This window comes from Ananas comosus, linkage group 22 (assembly GCF_001540865.1).
Source record: "Ananas comosus cultivar F153 linkage group 22, ASM154086v1, whole genome shotgun sequence".
In the NCBI taxonomy this organism is placed as follows: Eukaryota; Viridiplantae; Streptophyta; class Magnoliopsida; order Poales; family Bromeliaceae; genus Ananas; species Ananas comosus.
Window position 1 is genome coordinate 3,874,619 of NC_033642.1, and position 8,225 is coordinate 3,882,843.

Consider the following 8,225-nt stretch of genomic DNA (forward strand, 5'->3'; position numbering starts at 1 on the left):
TTTTAGATGCTGATGGTGATGTTTTTTAGATGCTGATGGTGATGTATTTAGATGATGATGGTTTAGATGATGATAGTGATGTATTTAGATGATGATGATGATGATGCTTATATATGAATGTTTATGTTTGATCGTTAATGAAAACTCTTGGATCTTAACTGTGTTTTGAGAATGTTTATTGCAGGAACTTTCAAGACTTCAAAACTCCATGTCTAAGTCATAGAGTTTGTATTAAGATTGTAAATATATATATATATATATAATTTTTTCTTTTATTGGATTGATCATGCAGGAGATTGTCGTTTGGTGATTGCGATAATCTTCTTTTTATTATTTCTGAGTTGTATTTGAGTGTTGTATTAGGTTTTGTCACGAAATCGCCAAAGGGGGAGATTGTTAAGGATTTTCTAGGTTGGCAGATTTCGTAAAGTCGAATGGAGTCTTGAAGAGTTGATCGCGAAGGTTTGAAGAGAAGATTCAATTTTTTTAAAGAGCAAAGACTCATTTGGAAAGTACGGCACCTCAGGTATGAAGAATAGATCATTTTTGGTGATTTTATCTAATTACAATAAGTTTAGAAGACTTGGATTGCAATAGAAAACACAAACTGAGGTTTTCAATGTGCTGGGACCGGTCCCCTGAGATGAGAGACCGGTTCCCGAGAGTTCTCTCTGCGTGAAAGACTAATGCAACCGGTCTCCTGATCTGAGGGACCGGTCTCCTGGTCGGTGCAACCGATCTCTGGCATGAGAGACCGGTTACCGAACGTTGGAATTTTTGACTCGTAGAGAGAGACCGGTCTCTGGCATGAGAGATCGGTTCCCGAATGTTGTGTTTTCTGTCACGCAGCGAGGCACCGGTCTCCCACCCAAGGCACCGGTCTCTGAAAGATCAGTCTCCTCGAGAGGACCGGTCCCTGAGGACGACATCAGTTTTTAAAATAGACTTTTTGCAATCCTAGTCTACTTCAAAGTCTTCTAAACCTATAAATAAGCCATGGGGGTCATCATATGAGTTTAGGCTTTGAATTTCTACTGTTCTAAAACCCTAGAAACTTGTTTTCACATTCTTATGATTTTATTCATATAACAAGTTTCATATAATCAACGATCGACTTGATTCTTCGATTTTAACTCGAGATATTCTTTGAGAATCAAGTAGATGTTTGATTAGAAGGTGAACCCTCATTGCTTATGGGATTCTAAGTCTTAATCACCACAAATCATCGATTCTACAAGCTCCGGAAGGAGGTTCGGCGCGTGGATCTCGCGTGAAGCCGAGGATTCGGTGGACGCTTCGAGGAGTTGAGGTGTTGATGCGGCAAGGAGTTGCGGCGGGGTCGATTGGAGGATTCCTATCGATGGAGGACCGGCGAAGACAATCGACAACAAGAATTCGGTAAATTGAGTCTTGTATTTTGGTTCAATCACTTGTACTCAAGTTTTCTTAGTGGATTTTCTTTGTGTGATCGGTCCCGTGGGTTTTTCACTCCGAATTGGAGTTTTCCCACGTTAAAATCTCGGTGTGTTGTTTTTATTTTTCGCTATTCTTTTTATTTGCATCGAGAGTTTTTGTTTTTGCCATTTTACACCTATTCACCCCCCTCTAGGTGTTATTTACCTTTTAGATCCTCGGGATCCATACCTTACATCCACGCGAAAATTGCCCAGGCAGAGCAGTTTAAGAAATGAGTAGTGGAGGGGCTTAAGTGCATGTTGTTATAATAGAGGGTAAATAACCCTCTCTCTCTCTCTCTCATTTCCCTCCCAACTCTCATCTCTCTCTCTCTCTCCCTCTCTCTCTAGAAAGAAAGAAAAGAGAAGAAAAGAAGGAGAAGAAGGAGAAAGGAAGGAGGAGAAGAAGAAGAAGGAGAGCGAGCTAGGGAAGTCTTGGAGCATCTTCTCCACTTCCTCTCATCTCCATTGGAGCTAACCTAGAGATAAGCTCTTGAACCCTAATGGTAGAACTTAGGATTTTTGGGTTTTTGGCTTTTGAGATGAGGTCAAATGGACCTCTAGCACCATTAATGGTGGAATAGAGCTAGAAGCTAGGGTTCTATAGTACTAATTGCAAGATATGAACCCTAGGGCACCCAAATGGGGGTTTTTGATAAATGATGAGATTGATCTCATTTGATAGCTTGTAAACCTAATTGATAGGTGTCTAAACGCGGGAGCGAAGTCGGATTTTCGATTCGTCGAGCGGGTAAAAAGCTATCGGCGAAATATAGCCGATTGAGCACCGTTTTGGACCAAGGAGGCCGAGATCGCGTCGTAACGTTCGTTGGAAAGCGTTTCTAGAACCTTCATACCCTCAAAAGGTGGGTGGTGTCATCCCGAAGCAACCGGGCTATGTCTTACCATTTATGATTTGCATCTCTTTCAGATGCATTGTAGGATTGCATTGTAATTTCCATTCCTTATGCTTACTAATGATATTGATGTACGAGTAGAGATGCATGATTATGGCTAGATGAGGATTGGGTCTTGACATTTGGATCCTATAGTGCCGAGGAAGAGAGATGAATTCGATGAATGTAAAGACATGATGGATAGTATATGACTTAGTGTAAATAACACTAGAGGCATGTGAACTTAGGGACAGGTGGATTCCCTAGAAAATGACTTGTTGCATAAACACATGATGAGGCCAAACATAATATTTAGACATTGGGATAGGTGGATTCCCGAGTGACTTGTAACCCTAGAGTTGATAGGGTATCCTCGAGTTGAGAGGATTGATCATACTCACAGTCTGTTTATACTTGTGGTGGTCGCTCCACCCGAGTCTTCGTGCACTCCGGAGTTTGATGCGAGAGGGACGAGTTGATGTCCTGCAGACAGCCCCGGGTTTGAGAGCGAGGTGCGTCTCCTTACCATACGAGGTTTGAGGTGAGTCGTGGGCGAACCCAAGTGGATCGCCAAGGATTGATTGAACAAGAGTATAGCATCGTTAATTGAACATTGCTTATTGGACATTATGGTTGGACATGGTAGCATAGTAGTTGACATTACTATATGACACATGCATGCATGATACATAACTTTGGGCATAGTAGCATAGTTTTCCTATTATGTCATTTACAGCTTTGATATCTATCTACCTATCTACCTGCTTTTGCCCACTCGGACCTAGTGGGAAGATCGGCGGAGTCGACGGCCGAACCCACTGGGAACTATGGAAGATAGTTCTCACCCCACTTTGTTGCAGGGCCTAGTACCAGTTCGCCGGGCGAGGACCGCGGCAAGGGCATCGCGCCCGAGCAGTAGTATGTAGTAGCTTTCCTTTTGCATTAGCACACCTATGTATTTGAGAGAGATTCATGTAGGTGAGGACTTTGGAGAGTTATGTACTTGATGAGCATGTATTCATTTTGGGAAAGAAAATGTAATTGTATAAAGAATGCAAATGTGATGTAATAGTTAGTAGTTCTCTCTTTATTTCACTTGTGATATATTGTGAATTACTTGCTCTTCGTTGTTGGCACTATTTGTGCCCCGTTGATCGTGTATGTATGAATTTAATTTTCCTGGGTAAATTCTTGTACATGATCAGATTGTGAGCCTTGGGCGGGCAGGGGAGTTGCTGCCCGTTCGACGTCCATTCGCTGCGCCCAAACCGCACCAAATTGGTAGGGGTTTCGGGGCGGGGGCCTGACACCGGCGGTGGCCCGCAGCTCGGGCGTGGCCACCCGAGCTCGGCTTGGTCTGAGGGCTGCGACGGCGGCGCCGAATGTGTGCGGCGACGGCGGCGATCGCTCCGGCCGAGGTCGAGGGTGCCAGAGTGTCGTGGGGGTGGTCGCCGGTGCGGCTCCAAGCGGCAGCAGTGCAGAGGAAAGGTGGTGACTCAGCTCGGCCCCCAGCTCGGCCCAAGCTCGCAGGGCCTAAGCAGCGCGGTGGCGGCGCCCAGGGTTGCTGAGGCTGGCGGCAGAGGTCGCCAGGGCTCCGGGAGAGGGCGGCTTGGCCGACCCAAGGTGGTGGCAGCGGCACAAGAAAGGAGCTAAAGCTCCTCAACTCTAGCTTGCGCAGGCTATTCGCAACCTGTCAGGGCGGCGGTGGTGGCGTAAGAAGGGGGCGAGCGACGACGGGGACGGTCGCCAAGGATCAAGGGTCACTGCCAGAGGGGCCCGAGGTTAAAGATCCCCTTCCTGGTAGTCCTCGGCACAGATGGAAGAGGAGTTGAGGGAGAGAAAGGAGAAGGTGGTGGCGGCCGCGACTAGCCAGCCGGGGCTAGGTCGGCGGCCGAGGGCACGCGGCGCAGGGCAGGGGAGGGAGATGGAGGTGGCTGGGGGCGCAGCTAGGGCTAGGGTTACGATTTGCATAGGGCAAACCCTAGGTGAGCTATACATATATAGCATAAGTGCGTATAAGTCCACCAAACTAAGATATTTTAATTTGAGTCCCTCACAGTGCGAGTAAAACGCGCGAATACACCTCCACAATCAATTTCACGCAAAACAGTATATAAAATATCAAGCTTTTCGCAAAATTACCGTTTTGCCATTAATGACACCTCCTAGATCAACGTGCGATATCAAGAGATCCGTCAGTCAAATTTGCGAACGGACCGTACCAGTGCGATCACCACAACAGAGACAACAACCTCACGACTTTGTTTCACCTCGTTTGGTCACGGATTTGCAACAAAACCTATCCTCTCTCCGAATGGTGAAACTACACACAAATACATAGAATATCTATATCTCCAATTTTCTTGAAATTCGTGCGTCAAACCTTAAATCTGTTAGTTCCAATGGTTCCAAAATAGTTGAACCATTGAAAACGAGCTATTGGATCGCTATGAACAGAATCTGATACGCGCCAGAAGCCAACTCTACTCATTGGCCTCTCCGAAAAATCAAGTTACTATTCACTTTAAGTGAAAAGTAAAAGTCGTGTAACTTCGCCATTCAAACTAGTTTTCTCCCGAAACTTGACCGCTGGTTTTGTAATTAAAATACACACAAAACATCATCAACAGAGAGTCTAGCTACACTATCAAATTCATAGTCCTTACAGTACGCCTCACCCTCCATGCAGTGGGTAGCCATAGGAATTTTATCCTGTTCCTTGATGTGCAGATCTCGAAAAAGCTTCTCCATGTGGGCAACCCAACGAACTTTGGCGTATCAAAATTCTGAAACTCTGCCAAACCTCGCCCTGATGCGGGCGCCCTCTGCTGTAGGGGTATGAGTACCCTCAGCGGAAACCGTCGTGGTGGCCGTCGTCACCGTGGTAGTAACGGCTGGAGCTGCGGCAGGCACGAACATCGCGGGAGGATCCGCTGTCACCGGAGTGTCCTATGCCGAAGGTGGAACTGGGGTAGCACTAGCTGCAGCCTGTTGCTATAAGAACTGCTGAAACATGCCTGAGAGGGTCGTCAGCTGACCACTCAAATCAGCTACCTGGGCCTTGAGCTGCTGTGCGAGTATCACTCAGCGACTCCGTGCCCGCCTGCTCACCACCATCCCTCTCATAGGAGCACGATCTCTGGTACTGCCAGATGTTACCGCACTAGCACGTCCACCACCACGACTTGGACGAGGGGGTCTACCACGAGCCATCTGCAACAGAAAACACCGTCAAGCGAACCATTCGACTCAACATAAAAACACACCGGGACTCAAGCCCAATACCCCGCACTCGCGTGCCTATATGCCTTAGGTCTCCCTATGGGTCAACTTAACCAGTGGTTTAGTTAGGAAACTTTGCAAATGTAGTTGTAGTTGTTTCATACTCTGATACCAAATGTGAGACCCCAGGTAGTCCTATATATAAGATATAATAGGGCTAAAACTCTCAACTCAGCTTAAGCATTTTGGGTGGTGGCAAGGCCTAATAGGATAAGAGAGTTAAGCGTGATAGGACAGGAGTAGTCCTAGGTTGGGTGACCCCCTGGAAAGTTGGGGCATCACAGTTGGTATCAGAGCCAATTACCAGCCAAAAGTGCGAAATGGGTCTCGACTGAGCCAGAATTATACAACGGAGAGAGCGAGGCTCTCATGCTGTTGACTGTTGTGGGTAGAGCGCGGCTCTCCCACAAAGTCGGTTTAGGCTAACGAGGCGAGTCTCACACCATCTGGTACTTGTGAGTCTGAACCTGACAAGGACGTCAGGGCTTAAAGGGGGGAGAATGTAAGACCCCAGGTAGTCCTATATATAAGATATAATATGGCTAAAACTCTCAACCTGGCTTAAGCATTTTGGGTGGTGGTAAGACCCAAGAGGTTAAGAGAGTTAAGCATGATAGGACGAGAGTAGTCCTAGGATGGATGACCCCCTGAAAAGTTGGGGCGTCACACCCTCTCTCCCCGCTCTCTCCTACTCTCTTTCTCTCTCTCTCTCTACCTCTCTGTTTACTATGCCCCTCCCTATTCCCTCTCTCCCCTCAAAATCCCTTCTTTGTAAGGGAATCGGGCTGCGGCGGTAGTGACGGCAATAATGGTGGTAATGGCAACGACGACAGCGATAGCTTGGCGGTTATGGTGACAATGACGGGTTTGGCCGCGACGGTGGTGATGGAGGCGGCGACGACAACAATGGCGGTCACGGCTTGGACGGCGGTCTTTTTCTCTCTATTAAAAGAACAAATATCTTATAATTTTCTTCCTCACTTTCTTCATATTTTATCTCCTTTTTATAATTTTTTTGGCTAGGATGTGCATGTTATCTAAAACTCTTACGTATGTTAAATTTACATTCTTATAATTTTTTTTCCACCAACCCAAATAAATATAATTTTTTTTCTTTCAACCAAACAAATATTGATAGAAGACTATTATTGATTATAAAATATTATATTCTCTATGTTGATAGAAAAATTTTAAATTTTTTTATTCTATCAACATAGAGAATATTATTTTTACGTTTTACATTCAATCAAACACCTCCTTAGATGTATTTTTTTAAGAATTAACTATTCTTTTCCATATGCTTACTATTATTTTTGCTAAATTATTTGTCCAAATGCATTATATTTACATTAGAATAAATATTACGATTTTATATTTCAATATAAAGATTTTTTTTTATATTTATTCGTAGCGAAGCGTGGGTTCTTTGACCAGTTATTTATAATTACTAGTTAAGGGCCCGCGCGATGCGACGGAAAGGTATTATTACAATAAATTATTATAATTAAAAAATTGATTGAAAAAAAAAAATTAAGGACCAAAAAAAAAAATAGGAAAAAGGTTGGGACAAATGTGCGATTATTTTTTTAAAAAAAATTGCATGTGGGTCCCACAACCCCTCCAAAATAAGAGGCCTTCTTTAGAGTTACTCTTATGAGTATAAATTTTTTTGTACTCACAGATTTTCGAATTAATTTTAAGATTAATTTCGGATTTAAATTCAAAATTTTGAATTTTTATTTTTGGGGATTAAAGTGAAAAATAAAGTTTAGGGACTAAAATTGATATGCAAAAGAGAGCAAAAAAGGCGATGTCATGATAATATCGTTAATTCTAAAACTTCTTTTACTAGCACTATTTTATTGCGATGAAATCAAGAGATTTGAAAATTTGATTGCAAAAAAAGATTAAGGACCAAAGTAAAAAATAGTGAAAAGGTTGGGACCAATGTGTGATTAATTTTTTTTTAAAATTGCATGTGGGCCCCCACAATCCTCCAAAATAAGAGGAGACTTTCTTTAGGGTTCACAATTCATGTTTACAAAGATAATAATAATAATAATAATAATAAATAATAAAGATAAAAGATAAAATTCAAATTTAAAATTTGAATTCAATTCTAAAATCTTTTTTAGCAGTACCATTTTATTACGATGAAATCAAGAGATTTCAAATTTTGATTGCAAGAAAAAGATTAAGGACCATAATAAAAAATAGTGAAAATGTCACGCCTTGAGATCGCTACCAATTGGCACGGCTCGAGCGCGTCGAACAGACGCCGAACGGACAGCACCTCCCCCGTCCGCCCTAGGCCAACAACCCGAACATGTACAAGAATTTGCCCAGGAAATAGAAATTCATACATACACGATCACAAGGGCACAAACAGTGTCAACATACTAAGAGCAAGAATCCACAAGCATACACAAGTGAAATAAAGAGAGTTTTACTAACTATTACATCATTTGCATTCAATTACACTTTCATCTTCTCAAAATAGATACGTGGTTCACTAAGGACCATCAAATATATACATCAATAGCTCTCCAAATCCTCACCTACAAAAGTCTCTCATATACATAGGTGTGCTAAT